The sequence below is a fragment of the Mus caroli genome, chromosome 8 (assembly GCF_900094665.2).
Source record: "Mus caroli chromosome 8, CAROLI_EIJ_v1.1, whole genome shotgun sequence".
In the NCBI taxonomy this organism is placed as follows: Eukaryota; Metazoa; Chordata; class Mammalia; order Rodentia; family Muridae; genus Mus; species Mus caroli.
Genome location: NC_034577.1, coordinates 116,698,501 through 116,723,889, shown reverse-complemented (window position 1 = coordinate 116,723,889; position 25,389 = coordinate 116,698,501). Strand labels below are relative to the sequence as shown.

At 48.2% G+C, this 25,389-nt stretch overlaps 1 protein-coding gene across 2 annotated transcripts in view; it reads left to right on the top strand.

The window, feature by feature from the left end:
- The first annotated feature begins 15,324 nt into the window (after positions 1-15,324).
- Positions 15,325-25,389, top strand: part of Sipa1l2 (signal induced proliferation associated 1 like 2) — a 151,248-nt gene continuing 141,183 nt past the window's right edge. For both annotated transcript variants that reach the window (XM_029480756.1, XM_029480755.1), the window contains exon 1: positions 15,325-15,407. The gene's annotated coding sequence lies outside the window, so the exon portion shown is untranslated. The remainder of the gene's footprint in view (positions 15,408-25,389) is intronic.

Below are 25,389 nucleotides of genomic sequence, written 5' to 3'. Positions count from 1 at the left end.
TCTCCTTTTTTCTTCTTTTTCTTCCTCTTCTCCCCCCCTCCCCTCTCCTCCTCCTTTTACTCTGCCTGATTCACTTTTTCATGTTCAGTGCTAGGAATCTAACCCAGGGTTTAAACACTAGTCAAGCTCTCTGTTGCTGAGCTATAGCTCAGCCCTGCTAGAATGTTTGAGACAGGGTCTAGTTAAGTTACTAAGGCTAGTCTTGAACTCACTCTCAGGCCCAGGTGGTCTTTGAACTTTTGATCCTCCTGATTTAACCTTCTGGATACCCAGGATACAGACTTGCACCATCAGGCTCTGTGGAGACCTTAGATGTTTACCAGCCGGATGGAGAGGAGTAATAAATTATCACTGGGGTAATAAATCCTGGGAGGAGCTTGGTATTAGGTTAGGAGAGCATAGACTTCAGAGTGCGTGAGATAGGCATACAAGCTGAACATTAATGTGTTTCTGATAATAAATGATGTCTATATTAAGGTGCTGGGGAGATGCTCAGTGGGTAAAATTCCTGCCATGTATGGATGAGGGCTGGCTGTGGATCCCAGCACCCACATTAAAATCAGAGCAAGGCAGCACATATCTGTCACAGCAGTGCCACGAGAGTGAGCAGGGACAGATAGATCCTGAGAGCTTGCTGGCCAGTTGGCTGAGTCAATTGCTGAGCCCTGGGCCCAGTGAGAGACCCTGTGTCAAAAGAACAGGATGAAAGTGAGAGGAAGACTATGTAGTGTCAGCCTTTGGCCTGCACACTCACGTACACACAAAATAATATGTTTGTGCCCAACACACACACACCCACATGTGTACACCCACACGATTATGTCAAATTAACTGCAAAACTTTCTAAAGTTAGCATTTGATTTTGAAAGCAGATTTATATACTTCTATGTGTATGAATGGTTAGGCAGATATGCATGTCTGTGCACCACGTGTGCAGTGCCTGTGGAGGTCAGAGGACAGTGTCAGACCTTCTAGAAATGGAATAACAGATGGTTTTGAGCTTCTGTGTGGGTGCTGGGAATTGAACCCGGGTCCCCAGGGAGAGCAGTCAGTGCTCTTAACCACTTGAGCCATCTCCTTGTCCTCACCCTTTTGAGACAGTGTCTCACTATGTAGCTCTAGCTGTCCTGGAACTCACTATGTAGACCAGGCTGGTCTCAAACTCACAGGGATCCACCTGCTTCTGCCTCCTGAGTACTGAGACTAAAGGCATGTGCCACCATGACCAGCCCCGTGACTCAATGTGCTACCAATTGTAATGTATTTGCCAACTGCTGAGTCATGAGGTGTATGAAGAAACATAGACAGAAACACTCCCAAGGGATGATGGGAAACACATTCAAGACTTAAATAGAAACCTCTCTATCTTGGTTAATTTTTCATTTTTTGACAAAGCACACAACAGAACATAAAGAAGGAAGAATGTATTTTTGGCTCATGCTTTCAAAACATCTAAAACTTGGATTACTTAGCCCTGTATCCTCGGGCAGAACGTCAAGGTGGTACGCATATGTGGCAGACACAATCTATCCTTCACTCGGTGGCAGGCAGGAAGTAGAGGAAGGGTCATATAGGAAGAGAGGTCAGACAGAGCCCTCAGAGACATGTGCCCAAGTGACTTCCTTCCTCCAGCTAAGACTGCTTGGTACCTCCTGCCTTCTCCCATTTAGGCTTCCTCCAGTCAGCCATTGACTAGGTCAAATCCCTTGGGTCTCGCTGACTCTGGATCACCCTCATAGACACACCCAGAGGTGTTATGCTTCAGTCAGCTTCCATGTGATCGATAGTCAAGATAAACCATTCACAGAGCCTACCATGTCCAGTTGGTTGTCGCCAATAACACTTGGCACACTGTACACTAAAGGATTCAAGGATCCAGTTAACACTGGTGTAGCTGCCTGCAGCAGGGGTCTTGAGGCAGCAACTGCGGAATCCTCTGGTTCTGAAAAGGACTAGAGGCAGAGCAATGGTCTCTGGGCTAACTAGCTTTTGATCCAGTCTCAGCCCCCTAGATAGCCAAGACCACAGACCCACGCTGGATAATAATAATTTAGATTCTTTTCTTTTTTAATGTAAAAGATCATGCTTTCATTTTTCTTTTCTGCCCTAGAAATCAGGAAAGTATTTCTATGATAAGATCTAGGCTGTTTTCTGACCCTGTATCTTTGTGGATGCAAGTGGAGCCACGAAGGGCCCAAGGACCCTTTGTAGAATAAATGACATATTTAGTCACAAAAGGGCAGGTAATATTGCTGAGGAAAGTACTCTCGGAACTCTGGGGATCTTCCTAGGAAATTACACAACTACATCAAACCTTACAAAAGTCATTCCTAATATCCCAACGGAGAATGGGATGGATTAGAACTGGACCGAGGTGAAAAGGGCAGGCAAGGAAGCTTGCAGAACCAGACGAGTGCAGGTCAGAGCACTAGGAGAAGGCCGCCTAGAGGCTGGAGAAGTGCCTGGAGGAAGGAAGGAGAGGTGTGTTGGCTTGGAGCTCAGGGTAAGTGTTGGATCACAGATCATCCGCTGTAGAGGGGACCACCCATGCCTTACATCTGGCCTCGTGCATTCCCTAACTGTCAAGCTCCCAGCATACAGCAGCCCAAGGTTAGGGTAGGATAATAAGATCACCTTTGTAAATTACAGGCTTGAGAACATTTCTAGCGCCCTTGGTAATCTGCTAACTCGGAGACCCCTCTCCTCTAAAATCTATAAACAAAAGAGCCTCCTTTGCTCTGCCTCCCCTGAGGCAGGTGGCCCACTTACTAATGGAGGGCTTATCTACAACCCAACTCAGTGCGTCTCTCTATCGAACCTGGAAAACATCTTCAGTATTTAACATCAAAGTTTCCTCCAGATGGGGTGAGCTGACAGACTGGCGAACTAGAATTCAAGGAGAGACCCAGGAGACAAAACTTTGGAGCGAGTCTTCAAATCTGGAGAATTAGAGGAAGAACTCATGTTAGCTCTATGAGTAGGTGGTTTTAAAATAATTTTTGGAAATACTGATACTAAATATTTTACAATAAAATCTATCTCACATCTGTCCTTGCCTGTAAGGCTGGATTAGCGTCTACCTCTCCCTCATCTTTCTCTGGGTTTGATGCTTCTCATTTAAAGATGTCTTCTCCATGTAGATCCTGGCCCTTGCGAAGTCCTGAGCCAAGACCTGTGTGGCTTTCCCAGAGGCTGATCTACCCGCTTCTCCCCAGACACTTTGCCATGGCAAGCATCAAGTTTCCTGCTGCTTTGCCAGCTGGAGGCGAACCTGTGGGCAGAGATGGAGAGTGCTCAGGAGGACTCTTTGATCCTCCCCCACCCCCACAACACACACACACTTAAAAAAAAAAAATCCTACCTGGAATAGAGACTTGGAGGCAGCAAAGTCATCCAGTTACTCAGGCATATCAAGATTCAGGGAGAACCTCGAGAACTGCACACAAAACCCTCTGGCCAATGCCAGTAGCCTTTGATTCCTGCCATTGGAGTATTAACCTGGTCTGACCACGCTTAGCTTCTGATATCAGGCAAGATCAAATATTACCCAGTGGTTTGGCCTCAGACCACCTTCTGTCTCTTTATACAAGCAAGGGTTATAACGTATTTGTCCATCTGCTGTAAGTCAGGCCAGTAGGAAGCCTTTCTCTGCTTCTAGCAGCAGCAGCTTCGAAGGGCTTCTTCCACAGACCCTTGGAACACACTGTCAGGGTGTATATTCTCATAACTGGGCTAGAACACTCCATAAAGGGCTGGGCGTCCTTCTGTGCCATGCAGGCCTCTCCATGGCTGCCTGAGTCTTCCAACAGCACAGGATTCCAAGAGTGAAAATACAAGACAGCAAAGACAAGCCTAAGGTACATTCCCAACATGGACTTAGATGCTACACTGCAGCCCTGTCTCCACAGGCCATCAGTGGAGCAGTCATGGTGCCCACCCTGGTTCAGGGCGAGTGGACAGGACCACCTCTTCATTGGTTGTGTGAGGACCTAGAGAGTGTAAGAAGAAAGACATACTGCAGCCATCTAACTACTAGAAGATCAGAGGACATGTGTATCCTAGGCCAACAATCGATTGCTGTTACCCTTACTTCAGCACTTCAGAAAAGGTGTGCCACCTCTTATCTTACAGAAAAGGTCGCACATCTAGCTGTGGATAGAGCTCAGTTGATAGTACACTTGCCTGGCTTGCTCAGTTTCCATTCCCTAGCACCACATGAGCCAGGTATGATGGCCCAAAATTGTGATCCTAGCCATCCGGAGGTAGAGCCAGGAGGACCAGGAGTCCAAGGTCATTTTAGGCCACACTAGGCCACCATGTCCAGTTCATGTATGTGATGCTGGGGATGGCACCCAAATAGACTGAGGTGTTCGGTGGCTGAGTATAAACCCAGAGTCCTATAGCTAGTTCCCAGGCCTGGTGAAGGAAATGGTATTCCCAGACAACCATGGCTGTGGGTAAGAGTCTCTGAATGAATGGCTTTGACTTCCTGAGAGACAGATTTACATTTTCTATAGGAAAGTGTCAGCAGCAGGACCTGCCTTCCCTGAGTGAGCAGGCTTCTGTCAGGAAGTACAGTATGAAAGCAACAGCAGGTCACACGAGTCACTGAGATATAATCGAGAGGGTAATAACATCCCTTTCTCCAGAGTCTGCCTAAAGCCAGCTCTTCCCTCAGTGTGGCCCACTGCCATTTTTTTTTATGGTTACTTTTTATTTTTATTTTTCGAGACAGATTCTTAAGTATCCTAGGCTAGCCCTGATATTATGTAGCTGAGGATGACCTTGAACTTCCGACTCTCCCTAGCCAACCTCCTGAGTGGTTGGGTTACAGGCAAGGTTCCACGTAGGCTTAGGGTTGACCGTACGGCTCCTGTATGCTAGTCAAGGACTCTGCCAACTGAGGCATGCCAGGTCCCCCTCCTCCTTCTTCTCATTATCCTTTCCTGGTGCTGGCTTTTTTTAGAAGCAGGGCAGCACCTCACTTTGATGCTGGGTTTTGTTCCCACTGGAAAGAGCCAAAGAGGCTGAGCTGTAGACTGGGGAGGATTAGAGAGCTAACTAAAGTTGTAAAAAATAATTCAACAGAACGTACACATACACAAACACACACACACACACTCACATATACACACTCACACACACACTCACATATACACACTCACATACACACATACATACTCACATATCCATACTTACACTCTCATATATATATACACTCACATATGTGCACACATACACACACACAAATAGGGAGGTGGTTGGTTTTAAAAATGCAACTGGTCTCACTGAATTTTAATTGATTATTGTTGGCATTTTTTTCACAGCCTACTTTAAAATGTTTTAAATCTAGCATTTCTATCAGACGCCAGGTCAACTCAGTGTAAGCATGTACAAGCCCTGTACACCATCCTTAGCACGCATCTGCTACACAAAGACTGTAAGGCTGAAGGTGCCTGTGTAGCCCCAAGCAAATTCCCTGGCAGTGCACTTGGCTGCCCATTAACCCATTGTTCCTGGGGCACCTCCTGCTCTTCCCGGCCCCTTGTCTCACTGAAGCACTTCGAGCACCCGGTAGTGAAAGTTTGTGGAGCAGGGCAGGGTGGCGCATCACCTTCCAGTCTATTTTCTTTCCCTTGTTCATCCCGTGGCACATTCCCAGCCTCAGACATTAAGCCTAAACTCTGTTTTCCTCCTGCTGGTACTTTTTGTTCTCCAAGCATTTCGACCGCTATTTGCAAACTCTCTGCATGCAAAGCCATCTCTGCAATCCTTTCTAACACAAGAGAACTGAGTGACCTTTCTACGTTTTCAGCGTCTCCCTCAATCTTTTTTTCAAAATGGTACATGCGAAGACTTGGAAGCAAAACCAGAAACCTCCCTCCCGGAACACAGTAGGAGGCCATCCAGTGTCAGTAGCTGCCATTTTGCCAATCTCCTTAAGCAACATTGCTGACCCCTCATAATCTGCAGGTCCCTCTACCACATTAGAAGCAGAGTTACCCACTATGCTTAAGCTACACTCGGCACTACCTGTAGGCATACACTTTTCTCAGCCTACTTTAATAAGGGTTGAACCTCTCCTCTAGCCCACCACCCACCAGAGGTAGTGGGAAAGGAAGGTTATTAGGGTACAGGGGAAGTGGACCTGGTTAGAAAGAGTTCTTTGGGGGCGATTCCAGTCTTCGTTGTTCTCAGTCCAGTCCACTAGCAAACACCAAACATGAACCAGCAGCTTCAGTCCACTTGGCAGACACCGCACATGAATCAGCAAGGGCAGTTCAACCCAGAAGAAACCAAGAGGCTTATCAACCAGCCTGACCCCAGAGAAGCCACAGGAAGTTCTTTGGCAAGTTTCTCTCCATGAACTCATCACAAGCTAAGCTCAGCAACACCATGTAAGGCGCACCAATAGATGTGTGTTGTCAGCAAAGACCAGCAAGACAGAGCAAGGCAAACCAATGCTCAAGCTCCCACTGTCTGTGGGGTCATAGTTTAAATTCTGCCTAAATATCACATGTCCTTTCACATGTCTGCTTTAGCAAAACATCCTTCCACCTGTGTGCCCCAGCAAAACATCATTTGACATAACTGACTTTCCAAAGGCGCCAGAAGTTTCCACGTCGGATTATATACTTGTCTATCTTTGGCGTTTTGAGAGGAAGTCTCCCTCTATAGCCTGAGCTGTTTTTAAACAATCTGTGTAGCCTCACTTAACTGCAAACTCAAACTTCCTGCCTGTTTGCAGATGCTGTGTTCACAGCTGCAAATAACCACACCCAGGTTTAAAGTGATGATTTTTTAAAAATTAGCTTTATTTTAATTTTTATGTGTATGAATATTTTTGCTCCCACATGTGTATGTGCACCAAGTGCATGCCTGATGCCCATGAAGGCCAGAAGAGGGTATTGGACGTCCTGGAGCTGCAGTTACAATGGTTGTGAGCTGCCACATGGGTGCCGGGAATGAAACCCAGGTGCTCTGGAAGAGCAGCCAGGCCTCTTACCCAGTGTCTTAGTTAGGGTTTTACTGCTGTGAACAGACACCATGACCAAGGCAAGTCTTATAAAAACACCACATTTAATTGGGGCTGGCTTACAGGTTCAGAGGTTCAGTCCATTATCAAGGTGGGAGTATGGCAGCATTCAGGTGGGCATGGTGCAGGAGGAGCTGAGAGTTCTACGTCTTCATCTGAAGTCTGCTAGCAGAATACTGACTTCCAGGCAACTAGAAGTAGGGTATTAAAGCCCACGCCCACAGTGACACACCTACTCCAACAGGGCCACACCTCCTAATAGTGCCACTCTCTGGCCCAAGCGTAAATAAACCATCATACCCAGTGAGTCCTTTTGTCAGCCTCTAAGTCATGGTTTTAAAGGTCGTCACTGTTTCTCCCAGTTTAGTGCAAGGGACAGATGTTGTCATGTCTTGAAACCACCTGTCCTTTCTAGTTACACAGCTCTAGGTCACCTACTGCAACCTTTTGTGTAAAGAGTTACCTATTCCTTGATGGCACATGGGACCCTCCCACAGCAAAGACAGCCTAGTAGGCACACTTCCTGGGTCCCCAGAGACAGGTGCAGAGGACCATCTGGGGCTAATATTAGGGTCTCTGGTGGAATTATTACATGGGGGAGGAAATGAGAAACTTTTGTCTTCCTTGGGTCATATTCTGGTGGAAAAGACTTGGTCATGTGCAAGAAATCACTAGGGGTTCATGATGGGGTGTCCTAGCCTAGTGTGGGGTGTCAAGGCTCTCTGAAGATGTTCCATCTGAGAAGGAAAAAGCAGGAGCTGGCTGGCTGGAGGTGTGGGGAAGGAAGAAGATAATGCTGAGAGAATAGAGGAGGTGTTCAATGACTAAAAGGTGATGATCAGCTCTGTGGAGGAGAGAGGACAGGAATCGTGCTGGAGGCTGGGGCACAGGATGGGCCAGACCAAGACATAAGGCTTCTCTTGGGACTGCAGGGAATCCTTGAGGGACCTGAAACAAGGCGAAGTGATTGATCCCATGAGGGAGGGCATGCAAGAGCACAAGGGAGCAGAGGGATTGGAAGAGATCCAGCAGGAGACAATGAGACATACAGACAGTGAAATGGACAGACAACTTCTGCTGCTTTCCAGGTCACATAGGATAGTGTGGGGGCAGAGTTGGACCAGAAACACAGATGGGCACATGAGAACACAGAAGGCCTGGCTGAGGGCTGGAGGAGAACAAGAGGGCAGTGATCAGGGGAGAAGTCTGGTGGCCATGCCAGATGAATTGGTAGCCTGTTCCTGAAGCAGGAACTGCAGCAGACAGAGCCTAGTGAGGTCTCAAGTTAGCAGGGGTTTGGAAGCAGTCGATGTGAGATATTCTTGTGGATCTAGAGAGTCACTGTTTAGTGATAGTTCCTTTCTGGATCATGGAGGCCAGAGAAAGAAGGCACCCCAGGAGGGACTGACTGGCAGCCAGTGTGGCGTATCATCACAACATCTATCCCGAATGCTCAGCGAACACAGTCTGGGGGCGGGGGGCGGGGGGAGGTAAGCTTGATAGACTGGGTGTCCACCATTGAGCTGCAGACAAAATCTGTGATTCACTTGAGTGTTGGATGCTTCCCTGTGGTGGCTGCCACAAGCCCCTTGCTTAGTCATTCCTTACCATTTTTGGAAATAAGGAAGTAAAATTTTGTTGCTGTCAGCTTTTTTCTTTTCTTTCTTTCTTTCTTTCTTTCTTTCTTTCTTTCTTTCTTTCTTTCTTTCTTTTTCTCTGATTCTCTGATTTCAGTTTCTGGGAACATTGGGGTCAGGAGGACCAAGGTCCTTTGGCTTTGTTTTATGTTTCCTTCTCGTTCTGGGAGGTTCTTGTCCTGTTTCTGAACTCAGGGATCCTCTTGTCTCAAGCTCCTGAGAGCGGAGATTACCTGCATGAGCCACCACACCTGGCTCCCTTCTCTCTAATTGCACACTAGCTTTGAAACATGAACTCTCTCAACAACAAAAGCATGTTCATGTATCCAGTCTTCAGGGTTGTGGCTAGAATTGGCACAGCTTGCCCTTGGCCACACTTGGTGACTCTTTGGCTGCCTTTTGCTCTTCTTGCTTTTCTGTCTCTCCCCAGCATTTTTTCCACTGAGGCCCCCACCGGAAGTAAAGAGTGTAGCTATAAGGCAGACAAGCAGATATCAGGCGGAGGAGGCATCTCCACGTGGAACTGGGGTGCGGTAACTACCGGGACTTGACAGACATTTTACATTGCTCCTCATTTCTCCCTTTAACTTGTAAGAATCTCCCCAAACATCTGTTTCTTTATGTGATTTAAGAGTTGTAAACATTTCCACCTCTGTATTTGGACGAGACCGTGGTAGGATTCAGATCTGAAATGCCCTCAAAGGCTCATGGGTTTAAGGGTTGGTTCCCAGTGGGGCTGCGTTCAGAGGCGGGGCTCTGTGAAGACTGGAACACAAGGGTTCTGACGTCATCCGCGAATCAATCCTTCGCCTGTCTACAATTGGTGGGCTATTGCTGGAGCGTACTGGGAAATTAGAATGGGGGGGGGTCTTTAAAGGAAGGTAGGCCCTTCAGACTGTGTTTCAAATGGGTTTCCCCCACTTCTGTGCTCCTTTCCCTTGGCTAAGGTGAGCGGCTCTGCTCTATTCAAGGCAGTCCACCTTGCTGCTTTACCTCACCACAACAGAGACAGAAGCCAGAGAGGCAAGTGAGGGTGGAGCAAATTCTTTAAATTGACTTTCTCAAGGCTTGTGTCATGGAAGCTGACAAACAAGAACTTCCCCCAGAGCAGAGACCAGACAAGACGCAATGCACCGGCACACTGTTTTCCCCATATTGCTTCCAACTTCTTTAAACCAAGGGCGTATAGTTTTTTTTTTTTTTGTTTGTTTGTTTGTTTGTTTTTGCCACCTGGTATTTCAGAGTGACTCAGGAATTGTCACCAAGTACTGTGAGGTGTCTAATGTAATGCTTTGCACAATGAAAATGCTTACATATTATTTTTAAAATTAAATTCATCATCGTCATCATTTGTATCTGTGCACAGAGTATGCCTAGGCACTCATGTAGAGGTCAGTGGACAACCTTTAAGTGGCCATTTTCTCCTTATACTCTGGGTGCCAGGGATCTAACTCTGGTCACTAGGCTTACACAGCAGCCAACCTACATGGCCCCAGAGCTGTTTAGTATTCAACTGCCGTTAAAATGTTCCTGAAGACCTCCGTGGTTTGCCAAATGACAGGTGGCTGTAGATACATAGCCAGTATCAAAAAGAAATCACAGGTACGAAGTGAATACACATGTATATAAATGGATATAAATGTTTTCTTGTATCGATCTCTCAAGAATTATTGCTTGGCAGACTGGGTGTGCAGCTCCTGAACCTCACTATTGGTAGACGCCATCTAGTGGTGAGAAATAACAGCTGCTCACAGATCAGTCCAATGTACAATGCATTGTTATTGTGCAATAACAAAGTAAAAGACACTGGCTTAGTGTGTCTTAGGAACACACTTAGAGGATGAAGGTGTGACCCTGAAGTCTGCTCTGGTGTGATGTAGGAGAAGCAACCCCCTTGTCTTCCTGCAATGTGTTCATGCGCTCTCTCAGCCACCAACTTCTTGCCCAGCCCCATCTTAAGTCAGGCAGTCGAAACAGTGAACATGGCTCCTGCCCGGTTTTCTGTACTCAGAGGCCTCACTCACCTCTGTCCTTGGGCCTTTATCATCCACTTTACCTATTTAGAGGAGAAAATAGAATTTTAAGATGTTACTTATGTAGCTACACACATATATAAGATGTTACTTATGTATCTAGCTACACACATATGTAAGATGTTACTTATATGACTACACACATACATAAGATGCTACTTTTGTAGCTACACACACTTCCAAACTAGACTCAGTCCTCTGAGCCGAGTATCTGGAAACTTCTAAATCCTCTGCTGACCAGACTCAGAGTTGGAGCAGTGATGAAGACCCTTCTGGGTTGGCCTGTAGCTTCTCCTCCTCCTTCCTCCCTCCTTACACGGAGGCACTGGGACCTGAAACACCTTTCAGGACAGTTGGCCAACTTTTGTTGAAGGCCTGGCATGAAGACACTGGAGTAGGAATCGTAAGTAGCTTTGGCCAAGCGTTTAAATCACCAGAAAAGAAATCATCCACCATCCTGGAAATCTTAGAGGTTCCTGGGTGGGACACAGACCAACATATAGGACTCCTCATCTGTGAAACACACAGTTAAGATCAGGAAAAACTTAATCAGATCAAAGGTGCCTGTCAATAAGGTTTTTGTTTTTGTTTTGTTTTTGACAGGATCTCAAGTAGTAGCCCAGGCATGCCTGCAACTAACTATGTAGCCCAGGCTGGCCTAGAGCTTGCAGCAATCTTCCTGCCTCGGTCTCCCAAGTGCCAGGATTACAGGTGTGGGCTATCATGCTCAACTTTACCTTAAGTTTGATCACTCCATCCGATGCATCTTTCTGGGTCTCTGTGGAGATCTAGGCTACTTTAGGTTCACAGTGACATTTTAAATATGACAGCTTTTCACAGCTTAAATCTGCTCCCTGCAGAAATGCAGCTATGTTTCCTCTTCCTGAGGGCAGCTGCCTCCTTACTTAAAGAAGACTGTCTTCTTCCGTTGTTACCAGAGTGCCCTGGGAAGAGCAGGTTTCCATGTGTGCTTACAGAGCTGAGGTTTTTACAGGTGTCATTCGTGGGCTCCTGGGACAGTATATACATTATGTCATACAATGGCAATTAGCACATGGTCCTATAATACACTGCTCTCTTGGTTTTCACTTCAAAGGAATACAGGCCTTGCTTTGGTCAGGACTAGTGGCATATCCCAATTAGGACATCAGGCCCACGCACTGAGGGCTTTACCCACCGATGATGCATTTCTCCAGCCACTGAAGCCACTTCTTAAAAACATTTTGTGGCCAGAGAGGTGGCTGAGTGGTTAAGAGCACTGGCTGCTCTTTCAGAGATCTTTACCTCAATTCCCAGCACCCACATGGCAGCTCACAGCCGTCTATAACTGTAGTCCTGTGGCATCTAATGCCCTCTTCTGGTGTGTAAATGCACATGCAGGTAAAACATCCATAAACACAAAATACATAAATAGACATAAATAGATACATTCTTGCCAGGCGTGGTGGTGCACGGCTTTACTCCCAACACTTGGGAGGCAGAGACAGACAGATCTTTGTGAATTCAAGGCCAGTGTGGTCTACAGAGCAAGGTCAGGACAGCCAGAAGTGCATAGAGATACCTACTTTCAAAAGAACAATAACAACAAAAAGCAACCAACCAACCAATCAACCAAAAAAACCTAAATGATGCAGGACCTGGCATTTGCTATTGTACTCACATGGCCACGCCCTGTTGTGAGAGGCTTCTACTGTGGAAGATAGGGGAATAAGCATAGCCATAGGTTGCGACAAACCCCAACTCCAAGCAAACAGGACTAGCAGAAGATAGTGGCATCCATGTGTGCATTGCACAAGCAGAGACACCGTGCCAGGCCAGAGGGCATGGCTGCTTTCCAGGCAGGCCCCATGCCACCTCTTGTTGGCACTGTCCCTCTATCTCCTCCTGTTTTAGGTGGTTTTTTTTTTTTTTCTTTTTTCTGGAGCTAAAGGTAGAACTCTGAGCTTTACACATGTCAGGCAAGTGCACTTCAGCCAAGCTACACCACTGGCATTCCTTCCTTTCCCGTCTGACAGCTCTGGCACGGTCTTTGCTGCCTTCCCTGAGGTTTTTCTGCAGACACCAGGTCACTCTGCTCTCAAACTGCCCCTTGTCCTGAAGCCTCGTATGGTGACCAACCACATCAGGCCCTGAACTATGTATAAAACCAACACCTGTTTGTTGCAAATTATGACTATTCATTTGGTATAAAAAGAAAGGCTTTATCGGGAAGGCTGGAGTAGAAAGGGAAAGGAGGAAGTAAGGCAGCGCCCTATATCTTCACTAAGTTAGCCACTGAACTTTACTGCTCTGTAAGTATCCTTGAAGGTCAAATCTTGGGGCTTGTTAAGGAAACCAAACTGGCAGATGCAAGCAGCAGGCAGATTAGCTGACCAGATCAACTCCTTGGATTGGCTGGTACCTCTTTGAACGATCTCTCTCTCTCTCTCTCTCTCTCTCTAAAGATTTATTTATTTAATGTATGACTGTTCTATCTGCATGTACACCTTCATGCCAGAGAGGGCACCAGATCCCATTACAGATGGTTGTGAGTCACCATGTGGTTGCTGGGAATTGAACTCAGGACCTTTGGAAGAGCAGCCAGTGCACTTAAGGCTGAGCCATCTCTCCAGCCCCTCTTTGAACTCTTAAGACTGATGTAGGGGGCTGGAGAGATAGCTCAGTGGTTAAGAGCACCGACTGCTCTTCCGAAGGTCCTGAGTTCAATTCCCAGCAACCACATGGTGACTCACAACCATCTGTAATGGAATCTGGTGCCCTCTTCTGGTCTGTTTGAAGACAGCTACAGTGTACTTACATATAATAATAAATAAATCTTAAAAAAAAAAAAGACTGATGTAGGAATTACTTCATCAGAAGTTTTTAAAAAGTTTAGAATTGGAGAGCGAGAGTCCCTAGATTCTGTTTTCTTAAGAATTCCCAGGGTAATGAGGCCTTTGAAGGGCAGGGAGGGAGGCACACGGGACAGTAACAGGAGATGATGAACCTATGGTAGCTCTCTCTAGCTTTCATTTGCTTGAGAGATTGCTTTAAATCATGTATGTCCACCGCATGGCTGCAATGACCAGAGAAGCCAGAAGAGGGCCTTTGATCCTCTGAAACTGACAGATGTCTGTAAGCTGCCACTGAGAGCCGGGTACAGAAGCCAGGTCCCTGGCAAAAGCATAGAATGCCCTTAACTTCTGAGGAATCTGACTCACGCTGGCTTTTAGACAAGCTCTGTTGAATACCTGATATTTTTCTTGGAAACCCCAGCAATCTCCATACCTTCGCCAAAAGAGGCATTTTATATTTGTTTCTGTAAGATACCTGAGCCCATAGCCACACCCTGCCTTCCTCTCTGGCGCTGTATCCCACAGTCTCTGCCCCGGTTTAATCTGTCCCCTCCCCCCACCTCCCCCCCAAGCAACAGAGCAGGGGCTGGTAAGAAGGTTCCCAGAAAGCACTGCAGCACAGGACTTTTATCAGACTTCATGTTTGTGGAATGCATACACAACTTCCGCAAACGGTAGGTATAGGGAGACCATCCAGAAAGACCTCAAAACCTGGAAATCTCAGGAGAATAATGTGATATACAGGTTGCTGACATGTTTTACAAGGCCCATTCCTACGCGTTACACCTGTATTATAAAATGATATATAAGAGATTGGACAATGTGCACGCAGAGAAATATAGCTTGGGTGGGGACCCACTGTTTAAACTTCACCAGGATGTGTGCTCGTAGTAGGAAGCACTGCGACAGGGAAGGAGAGATAACATTATTAACATTATCTCTTCCAGGGAGGAGTTCAAAGTCCCAAACAAACCATTTCGGGACTCTGGGGACTTAGCGTGAAGCCAGCTCTGCCACCTGCTCCGGCCTTATTTACTCCTCCCGCCCGTGCATCTCAAAATAGAGCCCAACGCCGCTCTTCTGCAGCCGGCCGCAGGTGAGGCTCCCGGGGGTTGGGGGCGAAGGGGGTAGACAGGGCCGGAACACCGAGAGCAGGCGTGGGCCCGCTCGTGCATGGCACCTGGCACAGGTTCCCCGGCCCGCGCGACTACAGCTTGCACTTTTGCGTCAAGTGCATCCCTCGGGCTTCGCCAGGCCTTGGTGACTCTCAAGGGTCCGGACATGGTGCGAGCATGTAGGGCTGAGAGTCCACACCCGGAGAGCACCCGTTCCGAGGGCACCCGGGCTCGCGAGCACTCCGAAGCCGGCCGCCTGTCCCTGCAAGCCGAGGCCTCGCGCTCGCCGCGACCTGGAGAATCGCTCTCCCAAGACGCTCGCGCTCGCGCGCGCCCGACCGCGAGAGGAGAGTCTGGCCAGGAGGCGCGCCAATGGGCGTGGGCGGAGCGCTCGGGGCGGGGCCTGTCCGGTTGGCCAATGGGCGTGGGCGGAGCTTTAGGGGCGGGGACCGTCCGGCCACCGGCCAATGAGAGGGGGCGGCGCGCTCGGGGTGGGGTCTTTCGGAGCACCGGCCAATAGGCGGGGGCGGAGCGCGTGGGGGCGGTGCCGGGGCGGGCGGCGGCGGCGGGAGCCGGCTGCAGACGGAGCCGGGCGGCCGAGGACGCAGCGCGGCGCCTGGCGACAGCTCGAGCCGCGGGCGCAGCGGCCGCGCGGGGAGCGCGCCCATGGGTAGCGCGGGACGGCGGCGGGCGGCGAGGCCCCGGCTTCTGCGCGCCGGCCCTGGCGGGGTTCAGAGGACCGCGGCTCCGAGGTGCGTGCCGGGGGGTGCGGGGTGCGTCGGATGGCGCGGGGCTCGGGGTACAGGGCGCGGGGACCGGACCTGCCCGGCTGCGCGCAACTTGCGGGCCGCTCCCCCGGGACTCCCGCTCCTTTGTACGCGCGGGCTCGCGTCTCCGCGGGTAAGGACCGCGGTCGGGAAGCGACCGGCCGCGCCGGCACATTCATTTGAGCCTGGTCGCAGAATCCCGAGAATCAATTTCGGCTCGTCTCCCCGAGAACGAGAGCCGAGGACAACTTGGCGTCACCCCTCGGGGAGACGTTTGTCGTCATTAACCATCCTCGGCTACATTAATTCAGTCCGGGCCAACGTCAGCACGGGCGAACGGACAGCAAGTGCGTCCTCAAGAATTGGGGCTGGGCGATACCTGATTTTGGTCAAAACAGGTCTTAGGCGCTTCGGGTTCTGCTTGGAGTTGCCTCGGTCTGCGCAAGGATGGCTTTGAGAAAGAAGGCCAAATAGCGAGGGGGAAAGGCAGAATGCAGAGCACCTCAAAACCCAAGTCATCCGAGGAAAACGGGGCGTCTTGGTTATTCACATTGGTTTTCCCCAGTAACTTCAAAATAGTCCCAGAAATGTTCCTTTTGTCTGCGGTTTCACTTCTAAACTTTAACACTAGATGGCTTTCTTATGACAGGCATTTTAGTCCGCTGCCCGCTTGAGTTTCCTGCGTCTGCAGTCTAGGCTGGGATTTATTTATTTATTTAACGTCTTACAAATTGGAATGAAAGGAAGAAACTATCCCAAACTGCTGCTTTATTTGAAACATAGTACTCCCCTGTAAGGCTTAAACTGGTTATTATATTTCTTTTTTCAAATATGGAAAGTGGGCTTTGATCTCTAGCGACCAGAGGAAACTATGAATGAGCGAGCTGCTTGTTACTCCGCTCTGCATCGCGGAGGTCTTGATGTCTTTGGAGAATGTGGAGTTCTTGGGTGGGTTTGGTGATAAGAGCTGCATAGATTTCGACGTGCTGTTTACGGCTAGCTGGAAAGGTTTCCGGAACAGGCAGAAATGGGATCTATTGCAGGGGTTGGGGGTGGGAAGAACAGTCTATCTTCAGTTTTGGGCGCGTGTGAGGCTGTTCCTGCCTAAGGGTTGACCGGCAGCATTTGAGGAAGATCTGTAGCCGAGTGCGTCTGCCTGAGTCATACTGAGGGTTGTGTCACGGACCTCTGCGTTTCCTTCTCCCCTGGTGAGATCTGGCTTGTCTCTTCCCAGCACGGCTTTTTAATGACTAGTACAGTCTAGTCATTAAACAAGTGCCTCTAGTTAACCGATCCAGTGGCCACAGCAGATTCTTACATTCTGGGTTAAGTACTTTTTTTTTTTTTCAGGGGGTCGGATTTGGGAATTAAACCTATAGGCTTGGGTATGATAGACAAGCACCCTGCCACAAAGCTACATTCCCAGCCTCATTTATTGTTATTTCAAAACAGTGAGCCATTTACTATTATTTTGAAATAGTCTCACTAAGCTCCCTAGGCTGACCTCACGCTGTAGCTCAAACAGGCTTTGAACTTGTGGTCCCCTGCCTCATGATTGGCTTGGATGACCGGTGTGCTCTGCTACACCCCGATTCTTGTAAAACCTCACAGCTAGCCCAAGTCTTGCCCTGGTGGTAGGCAGGCTTATTAGCTGAAGAAATTGGAATTTGGCTTTATAGTTATTTCTTGTGGCTTGGCTGGCTTAAAATATAACGTTAAATTTGTATGTTCTAAATTAAAGTGTATTCATAAATAGCTAAAGGGGCGGGGGGGGAACCCCAACTGGGTAAATGTCTGGGGAACATAAGGAAACAGGAAGGGCTTCCCTCAGTACCCACGTGCTACCTATAGATGGGGTGAGGTGAACTTGCATAAGAAGCCGTGTAGACATTTCCTCCGGAGGATGGAGAGAGCACAACACAGCATCCAGTTAGGATGTGGAGGTGGAGCTTCGGCCTGGGACTGCGGCTGAGAGTTGCACCGTCTGGCTTAAGTGGATGTTTTTTAGAACATGATTTTGTTATTGTAAAACATTAGGCTCTCGCCAAGAGCGTCTGCTTTAGCGCTGTAACTTCTAGCTTCGTTAGTGGGTTCATCATCTTGGTTAAAGCTATTCAGTATACATTTGGAAGGTGCAACCCCTCTCCCCGTATGATTTTGCATGGGCTCTTTGATACCTGAGCTTAGTCACCTTTCCAGAGCTTGGGGAATCCTCTTCACCTGAGATAAAAGGGACAGTTGGTTGGATACTTGAAGAGCTGTCTCTGAAACAGGTGTTAGTACAAATCATTATTATCTGGTAATTGAAGCTGGCTTGACAAGGCTGTGCACAGGCCTCCCAACTGTGTTTCTGTTTACATGGACCTGCCCCTCACCCTTGATTCCATCAGTACTTGTTAAACCCAGCTTTAGAGAACCTTGACTTGTCTTTAGACTTCTGACCTCAATGTGGAGGTAGTTTTAGATAAGCATCTTTACAAAGACACAGTGGGTCTTAAGAGAACGTGGACTGACTATGCTTGTTTACTTGAATAAATTATGAAGTCAAGCCCTGAGCACTACAAACACTCGAGGTCTAGATTCTCTTCCTGAACCTACACAAGTGCTTCCTTTTTGGGTGAGAAGAAGGGGTGGGAGCCTCAAGGGAGCATTCTCTAGTCCCAGGTGAGTTTGGATAAAGTATAAATCATTTCCTTTTGGCTCCAAAAATATTGGTTTCTGTCTCTCTGTCACTGTCTCTGTCTCTCTCTTCATTTCATTTTTTATTATTTAGAGTGAGTGTGTGTGTGTCTGTCTGTGTGTGTGGCATGGTGTGTGTGTAGGTCAGAGGGCAACGTGTAGAAGTCGATTCTCCTCTCATCACACCCACTTTTGGGACTGAACTCAGGGTTGGCAGCAAGTGCCTTTACCTACTGAGCCATCTTGCCAGCCCCCTTTGTTTCTTTATTGTTTAAAAATACATGTATTAGAGCAATAAAAATGTCTGCTTGGCCAGAATGGTTTCTATTTCCCATGATTATGAGTTCTGCTGGATTCCGTGTATTGTAAGTTTGTGTACAGTGAACCTCCGTATATGGATTTACAGTTGCTAGGTTTACCTTTGAAATCAGTGACTCAGGAATCGCTTTTCTCTGCCAATTGCATTCAGCTATGACCCTTTTTAAGGAGCGGTAACCATGCAGTTGGAATTCAAATGTCTCCCAACTTCAAGGGTAAATTGGTTTGATGGTCTCTGACCCTGAGTTCAGAGTGACAATAGTGGCGACTGCTCTGCAGCTCAGATCTGATGCTGTTCTCCTGCCAGAGCCACTGTAGTAGTACAGGCCGCTTCTGAGACCTGTTTCCTATGCTATGTTGTGTGGAGACTGAGTAGTGGACAGCGCGACAGGCTGTGAGCTGAGTGTGATTGTCATGGAGCATCTCTGTGCCAGAAAGGATGTAAGTGGAGCAGCAATGCCTTCATGCGCACCACTGTTTCCACCCATCTATAAAACTTAGAAAACAGAACCAAGCCACGTGTGGTGCTGTACTCTGATGATCCCAGCCCTGGGGAGCAGAGGCAGGAAGACCAGGAGTTCAAAGCCATCCTCAGCTACATAATGAGTTCTGCAACAGCCTGGGCTACATGGGACCCTGTCTCACAAAATCAACACAAAAGCAGATTTTAAGGAGGTTAGGTTTATATGCATTTGGCATTGCTACCCTAACCATATTACTTAAATATGCATAAGTATATTAATGAAACCAACTCTAGCCATCACTATTATCAGTGCTTTTAATCAAGATAACATAAGACTGTATATGGTAGCCCTTGTGATCTCAGCACTAAAGAGGTTGAGGCAGGGGGATTGCTGGGAGTTTGAGGGCAGTCTGGCCTACAGATTTGGGGCTCCATCTCAAAACAACGAAAGAGAAGAAGAAAGTAACAGGAGAAAAGATGTGTATTGGGGTAGGTCCCCACATGGGGTGTATGTGTGTGTATGTGAATGTGTGTGTGTAGGCATGTGTGTGTGCATGTGAGTATGTGTGAGAATATGTGCATGTGATTGTGTATCTGAGTGTGCGTGTGAGAGTGAGAGAACATTTAGTAAAGTGACCTCACATCTCATCTGACACCCCCACCACACACACACACACACATCTTTCTCTTGTTTCATAGTGAGGCTGTCACTGGGCAAAGAGTTTCGAGAGCACAGCCTGCTTTCCCCAGGGTTCTCCACTGCTTAGCTCCTACCGTGTGGTTTCTGACTGCATTGAGAACTGAACCTGTGGCCTTAGCACAGCCAGGCAAGGTGACTGAGCTACGTTCCCAATAGGCCCTAAACAACTTCCAAAGGGGATCTTCCCGTAGTCACTCAGCGGGGCCTGGAGGAGTGGGGATTGAATACCACTTTTTGATGGTTTCAGCCCTCAACAGTTTTTAATCTTTGTTTGCAATGCTTAAGGCTTGAACTCTGCTTTCATACATGCTGGTCTGGTGTTCTCTCAGTGAGTCGGATGCCTGCCCTGCTCTTTCTGTTTTTCTTTTCAGACTAAGTTGCCCAGGCTGACCTTAAACTCCTTCACTATCCTAAGCTAGTCTTGAACTATCTTGGGATCTTTTGGCCTCAGCTTTCTGAGTAGCTGGAAAGACAGAGCTGCGCCACCAGGCCTGACATTAGGAAGTTTCTATAGAATATATAAAATATAGACTATATAGACTATAGAACACAGCCTATGCTACCTGTCATTGTAACTTTACTGTTTCAGAACAAATTCTCTAGAGCAGTGGCTGTCCTCAACCTTCCCTGCCACCCTTCAATACAGGTCCTCATGTGGTGATAATCCCCAACTGTAAAATTATTTTTGTTGCTACTTCATAACTGTAATTCTGCTACTGTTATAAATCTCAAATGTCTGATATGTGGCTCCAAAGGGGTCATGACCCCACAGGTTGATCTAGAGAGCCATTCACCTCTGCATCAAAGTTGTCAAAGTGGGGCCCAGTGAGCAGAGCTCCTTCTGTCTGCCTGGTATTGAGCACTCAGAGGAGGAGCAGGCTGGCTCTGCTTGCTTTCTCTGTGTCTATGGCTGGCCCTGAGTCCAGGACTGTTCTGTGATAGTCACCTTGCTGTTCTGTTTCCTTGTTACTAGTTCCTTTGTTTTGGAATTTGGTTCTGTTGACAACTCAGCCCTTCCTCTCAGGAGTGCTGCTGAGGCTGGGGTGGGTAATGACACTGGCCACCTAGTCTGACTCCTGAGTTTGAACCCTGGACCCATGTGGCGGAAGGAAAGAGCTGACTCCTGAAAGTCATTCTCTGTCCTTCACACATGGGGCATGTATGCGCGCCTCCCCTCCTCTAAATAAACGTGAAGGAAAGAATGTGCCGCCTGCAACTTAGCTGACCCTTGATACCGCTTCCTGTACCCCTGGTGGGATTGATGAGTTGCCTAGGCACCCAGTGTGTCATCTTTAGCCATAGGGGCTCCCTTTTGGGGGCTCCAAGGAATCATGTTCTTACAGCCAAGCACTAGGACATGTGAAGTGCTTGGTTTTAGTAACTGGCTGAGTCTCTTTCCCCTTCTCACAGGTTATTATGAAAGATGGCACCTAACTTGCTTTACGAGTTCTGCTGACTGAGGTTTTCTAAGTCAGAAGTGAGTCTGTGTTTTACTGTGTCCCTAGTTAGACCTGCTTTGTATGTAGTTAGTGATTAGGAAATATATGCTTAATGACTACCTGGCTCTGACACATTAGGGGACCCTGTGGCTTTCTAAAGACCCAAGAGAAAGGACATGGGAAATGGGATAGAGCTAGACCGCTGCTCCTGCCCTAAGACTTGCATCATCTTATGTCCCTTGCAGTTAGGGGAAGAGCCGGTGCTTCCCTGGTGTTGTCCCTGTTTAGTGGATGGACAGTCAGTTACATTGATTGTTGCTGTAATGAAAGCAGCTTGAGAAAGGGACGGTTTCTTTGGGTTCATAGTGAGCATGGTGGAAAGGCAGATCAGAAGTGTGTGGCCACTGGTCATATTCTATCTAGGCAGAAAAAGAGAGAATGCTGGTTGGTGTTCAGCCTACTTTCTTCTTTTTCAGCAGTGTGGAAACCCCAGCCGTGTGATAGTACTGCTCACATTTAGGGTGAATGTGAAGACCCACTTCAGTTAACACCAAATTAGAACACAGAGGGCATACTCAGAGGTTTGTCTCTTGGGTGATAAGATTCTAGCTCTCAGTGAGGACATTTCAGCTCTCATCTCTTCCTTGTGTGCTGCTATCCCTCAGCTATAGGAGCGTCTGGAACTCCGACTGCGGGTTTCCCACTTGGTGTGTGTGCCATGTCCTCTGAGGAATGTCCCCTTTGTTTGTGGTGAAGTCAGAAGTCCAAAGTAGGAGAATTAGTTAGCTTCCCATCACTAAGGCTGTCATGGGAGGGAAGGCGTGGCCTAGCAGCTCACCTCAGGACAGGCAGAAAGAGTGGAAGGGCCCGATGTGGAGCAGACTCTTCTGTTTCCCTCATATTTCATCCTGGCCCTGTTCCGTGGGATGCTGCCACCCACACTCATGGCAGGTCTTCCCTACCCAGCAAGTGCCCTGGAATTGACCTCACAGACACACCCAGATGAGGCCCTTGCCAGTTAGGTGAGTCCACATAAAGTCAGGTGGACATTGTGTGTTCAGTTACACCTTTTCTGTTGGGTGCTTTGGAGCCAGGGTCTCCTTGGGCCAGCCTGGATTTCACCCTGGAGCCTCAGTGCTGGGATCACAGAGATGTGCCAGCACTGCAGCCACGCCTACACCGAAGACCAGAGCAAAGAGCCGGTGTTTGAAGTTGTTGCTGTGGAACATGGGCATGGCGCCCTTATGCACGTGTTCTCTTGGGCGTGTAAAACATTATGCATACCCAGAGACCTGTTGTGCATGTTCCCGCAGACTTGCGGGAGGTGCGGAGTGTCTGGTGCCCATGTGACCAACACAGCTCTGCCTTCTCTGTGCTCTGGGGTGTGTTTTAAATTTGATTCCCGTGGAACCATGGGATTCATGTGGTTCCAGAATAGCTCTGGGCTGTTTCCTCTTTGTATTGAACTGTCTAATAAGGGATTTTAGGAATTACAGTTTTGGTCATTCATCCAGTGAAATGCTACTGTTTCAAGTGTTTAATGCCTTAATCCAGTGAACAATGGCTGTTTTGTAGAAGGGTCTGCAGGCTCTTTCCACTGTAAAGTCAACTCTCTGAATGCTTGTGTATATTCATATGCTTGTATGAATACTTGTGTCTGTATATATACATGTGTCTGTATGTATACATATGTGCTGCTGGGCATCGTGGGTCTTGCCTTTAACCTCAGCACCAAGAAGCTGGTGGGTTTCTGTAAGTTCAAGGCCAGTCTAGTGTACATGACACATTTCAGGCCAGCCAGGGCTACACAGTATGACCCTGCCTCAAAAATCAAAATAAAATATATGCATACTTATGTGCCATAGATCTGTTTATGTTCTTTATCATGCCAGGATCTCCTGACCATCATCAAATATGAGCAAAAGTATGAGTTTTACGAAAGATGTTTTTAAAGTGCTAGAAGTGGAAGTCTTTTCCCTTACACCCCACTCTCTATGGGCTGTGTGGTTATCCATTGCATCTGTGTGCATCTGTTGGCTTTCCTGGTGGCCTTTCTCCTGGTCCCTGGAACTACTTGCGATGCCTTGGTTGGGCGTGGGGATGGAGGTGTTTCTGGTTTAGCTTGGCTGCTAGAGAAAGCTTCACACCATTACACCCGCCTACTGCACAGAGTTCGGAGTGATATGACATGTCACCTGTCTGTGCAGACATGCGTCAGAAGTATGTGAAGAGTGCAGCCTCACAGTGGGACATTCTGTATGACAGGATGGTGGCACACACTGTCCCTAGCTCATTGAGGAGGCCCCGTGTTTCCCTGTATGGCTCTAGTGTGAAATGTCCCCACAGGCTCATGTTTGAATACTTGGTCCCCAGATGCTTTGAGAACCTTTAGGAAATGGGGCCTGACTGGAAAGGGGGTTCCATGGCTGATAACCATGGTAATAACCATTCGAATCCACAGTGCCACAGTACCAAACTCAGAATGCGCCCCAGAGCACAGAGAAGGCAGAGTTGTGAGAACCACACGGGCACCAGGCACTCCACACCTCTCAGAAGTCTGTGGAGACCCACACAGCAGATCACTGGGTGTGCACAATGTTTTACATGCCCAACTGTCCTTGTTTCCCACAGGAACAGTTTCAGTTTGGCCATTAGTACCAGCCTGAGCTCCTGTTTCCTGAGCCATGGAGATGCGAGCAAGCCACTGCTGCGCGTCCATATCCTCAGATTCCGTGGGAGCCAGAATAAGCCCATCCTCCCCTAAGCTGCTTCTTTCCTGGTGTTTGGTCATAAGAACAAGTTCAGGAAGTAGCCTGGCAGCGCTTAGGCTACAGGAGGCTGGCGAGTATAGAAAGATGGCTTCCAGCTACCTACCGTGCTCCCACTCTGTCCTCCTCAGCAGGGTACAGCTCCAGCTTGCACCTCTGGGCATCACTTATTTGCACTTGCCTCTTGTGTCTCCTCCCTAGAGCATCTTTATCCTGTGGGCGGGGACCTCCCTGCTGTGTTCCCCGGGCTTCAGAAGTTTGTGCCACAAGAGTGGTTCCTGACCATTGTGGTTAAGTGATTGTAGTTGTGGGTTTGGACATGAAGGAGCTCTCTGTGCCTTGAATTTTTTTTTTTTTTGAAGTAAGTTATGGATTCCATTGTGACTCATTCTAAGTGGCCTTCCTACTTCCTCCTGCATCTTTCCCAGGGTCACAGGAAGTGGCTGCCACTGAGCTATGTAGGTGCAGCTGTGGGAGGCAGGAGTTCCTGAAGAGGGGTTAGCAGGGCTCTGCAGGATCTGGGAGACTGCTGATACTGTGCCCAAAGTACTGACGCTTGGCAAGGCGGCACACTTGCCATCTCCTATGATCTGGTGGTCTGCCTTTTCCTTTCCCAGTGTCAGTTTGGTCCCCCAGGGTGGCCCTAGTCCTGTTGGAGGTTGAGGGGAAACCTTGGCTTGGGCTACTTGATACAGCTTACTGGAGGGAAATTAATTCTGAGTTCCTAGCACTCTGTTGTCCTTGCCTGTTCAACCCTTAAGATTCCTTCTAGAAATGGGGATGTTTGAGAATTTGGTCTGCAGATTCCAGGCCGCGCTCCCTTGCTTATGTGTTTTTCATTGAAGACTAGCAAAGTCCGTTGGAATATTATTAATGATTTACATATGGCAGGCATTGCATACTTAAGAGTTTTTGCTTTTATTTCAGATAAGGTCTCATATAGACCAGGCTGGTCTTGAACTCAGTCTCCCGAAGGTTGGGGTTATAGACGTGCCCTGCTAGACCAGGTTTATGCAGTGCTGGGGGTGGAACTCGGGGCCTCCTGCATGTGAGGCAGGCACTGCACCCCTGAGCTATATCCCCAGCCTATAACAAGCAGCTGCACTTAGAGCCTAACAGGAGTCTTTCATCATTCATAACCCCAGCAGAATCGTGGGTACTATTTTGTGTGGAATCTGAGAGCCATGGTCCTGTCTCCATCTATGAGCAGAGCCATAGCAAATAAATAGTAGGGGCATCCAATTGGCTACCAGGTTTTACTTAAGGGCCATTCTAAGGCTTTCTCTGTGAATCACAGGTCTGATTTCTATTTTGAAAGTTCCGATGGGTAGGAAGGAAAGAGACTGCTGTGCTTGACATGTAAAGAGAATGAAGAGCTGGATGAGAAGCAAGGCCGCTTTCAGACAGCTGTGTGCAAGCTTTCCTGCTATTCTTCCTTGCTCCTGTCTCATGGGGAAGCACCTCTGCATGCCTGTGTGTGCAGGGGGAGCACCTCTGCATGCCTGTGTGTGCACAGGCCCGTGGAGGCCAGAGGACAGCCTTCCACGAGCAACACTCACCTTGTGTGCACAGGCCCGTGGAGGCCAGAGGACAGCCTTCC